Source organism: Suncus etruscus, chromosome X (genome assembly GCF_024139225.1).
Source record: "Suncus etruscus isolate mSunEtr1 chromosome X, mSunEtr1.pri.cur, whole genome shotgun sequence".
NCBI classification, from domain to species: Eukaryota; Metazoa; Chordata; class Mammalia; order Eulipotyphla; family Soricidae; genus Suncus; species Suncus etruscus.
The window spans coordinates 72,105,842-72,108,592 of NC_064868.1; the positions used below are offsets into that span (position 1 = coordinate 72,105,842).

Sequence of the window (2,751 nt, forward strand, 5' to 3'; positions counted from 1 at the left end):
GGGACCACAAGAGTTCTGAGGATTGATACTGGGTAGGCTATATGCAAGGTAAGCACCCTACTGGTTGTACTGTATGGGACACGAGGGGATCTAACCGTGTTCTGTTCTAGAGTAGCACATTCAAGACAGATGCCCTACCGCTTGCTCCACTGCTCTGGCCCCTGTATTTTATGAATATTTTTATTTGTCTACTATGTAGATAATATGTGCCCAACTCTTGCTGTTTCCTGTTTGTAAGTTAAAAATATATGAATATATGAGGGTTGAACCTAGGATCCTGTAATATACTTCAAACTGAATACCTAAAGTGCCTTTTTTGATGAATAATGAAAATTCATTAAAATTATATCTTTAATTTTATTTTTTTCATTTTGAGACAAACCCAATGGTGCTAAGGGCTTCCTCCTGACTGTCTTCAGTTATTTCTTCTACTTGTTCTCCGTGGACCATAGGACTTCTGGGAATTGAATCTGGGTAGGCTATTAGCAAGGCAAGAATCCCACTGGTGGTACTATCACTCCAGACACAAGTTCCTTTAACTTTCAATACTATAAGGAGCTATTCAGATGTCTGAAATAGCAAAATGTTCATTTTCACCATAATTTCACATTTTAGTCTTAATTGTATTTTTGTTAGTGTGGGTTTTTTTGTTTCGTCGTTTTGTTTTGTATTTTTTTTTTGGGAGAAACACCTAGTGACTCTCACTCATGACTCCTAGCTTTGTGCTCTGAAAGAGCTTCTGGCTTGGGGGACCATATGGGAAGCCGGGGAATCTAACCAAGGTTCCTCCTAGTTTACCATGTGCAAGATAGATACCCTATCAGCTGTGCCACTGCTCTGGCCCCCTGGAAATTTATGAATATTTTTATTTATCTACACACTTTCTCAACTCTTGCTGTTTCCTCTTTGTAAGTTAAAATATAGGAATCTATGAGGATTGAACCTAGGATCCTGTAATTTACTTCAAAGTGTATAGCGAAACTGCCTTTTTTGATGAAGAATGAAAGTTATATCTTTAATTTTATTTTCTGCCTTTTGAGACAAACCCTATGGTTCTCATGTCTTCCTCCAGACTCCATCTTCAGGAATTCCTCCTATGAGTTCTCAAGGCACCATAAGAGTGCTGGGGACTGAATCTGGGTAGGCTACTAGCAAGGCAAGCTCCCTACTGGTGGTAATCTTTGCGCCACCCTCTGGCCCAGTCCTAATTGAATTTTCAATGCGCAGAACTTCAATCAACTTTAGGGCGACCCTGAGCCCTAGTGCGCTCCATTCAGGTGCTTGAGTCAGAGCTTCTCAATTATTTTCTGTCATGCCCCCCTAGGAAGAAGAAAACATTTTTCGTGCCGCCCCCGCGCGAATGGAAAAAAATCGTTAACCTGCAAAAAAATCTTTATTAATAATAAAAACTTTATTATAAACTTTTATTATTATTAAAACTTTATTATTAAAAAAACTTTAACCTGCCAAACAAAAATGTACAAAATAATTTGAGCTGATATTTTCATCAGAGGTGATGTCTGGATGAATGTCTCCAATGAGCACGTTTTGCAATGCATAGCTTTTCGAAGCGGGGTTTGAAGCAGGACACGGCAACCCTCAGCTCCAGAGACGTCTCATACAGAGACATAAACACGGGGCTTAGCTTGTTGCGCCCCCCTTTAAGGATCCTCGTGCCCCCACTGGGGGCGCGCCCCACTATTTGAGAAACACTGGCTTGAGTGGAGCCTAATAGCGGGTGGGCGGGCGGGGCAGCTGGGGGCGGGTCGGAGTGATGGCTCCAGGGCTGCCCTGGACTCAGGGTAGTGGGGCGAGGAGGGCGTCTATGAACGCTCAGCACGCTGGGCGAGGGACCCACGGAGGTTCGGGGGGGGGGGTTCGGGGGCTCCGGGCGTGTCGCCCACCGCCTATGTCTGGCGCCCCCTCGCTGTCCACCAACTCCCCAAGCGGCGCGCTCGCTGGGGAAGGGGCGGTGGGCGGTCGCGCTTGGAGGGCGATGGCGCTGCTACGGGTGGTCTAGGATGACACGGAGGCCGAGGACGACATCCTGCGGCTTTGCCTGGTGCTCATCTCGGCGGCCCTCCTGACGCTCTTCGTCCCGTGGCTCAGCCTCGCGCTGCACGCCCTACAGGCCACGGCGGTGAACTGCAATGATGCTGTCGGTGCAGCATCTCCAGGAGCCGGCGGAGGGCACCTTCATCCGTGGCGCCGACTGCAAGTCTGCGTCGACCACTGCAAGTCGCACACGCGGACACTGCTGCACAGCCACCAGCACCAGCTGCTGGCCAACCTCAAGTGTTTCTATATTTGGGAAAGAGAAAATTGGAAAGGGTCCTGAATTAGCAATAGTATTGGAAAGATGAGATTGGTTCTCAGCCCCCTTTTTGCTATTTTAATCAGTATCAAAGATACCTAGCAGTGGAATTGCAGAAGGAAAAGCAGAAAGCAACCTGTACCTCTCCTGGTGTAGATTTCTGGCGATTGGGAAACCTTTTCCATTTTATCACAGGTGTCCTTGAGTAGAGTAAGTTCATTTGCCTTTCCCCAAGTCAGTCACAGTGGACCTCTGCTTCAGGGACAGGGCAAGGAAGGCTTATCTAGTGACATCACTTCTTCACCGATCTTCCGAGTCAAGTCCAATTGTGCTTAAGGAGATGGAGCGGGCCCGGAGCGCTAGCATAGCGGCATTTGCCTTGCAAGCAGCCGATCCAGGACCAAAGGTGGTTGGTTCGAATCCCGGTGTCCCATATG

General features: G+C 47.4%; 1 pseudogene; it reads left to right on the plus strand.

Annotated features, from left to right (window-relative positions):
- Positions 1-1,996: 1,996 nt before the first annotated feature.
- LOC125998908 (calcium-activated potassium channel subunit beta-4-like) lies at positions 1,997-2,523 on the plus strand (annotated as a pseudogene).
- The last annotated feature ends 228 nt before the right edge of the window (positions 2,524-2,751 follow it).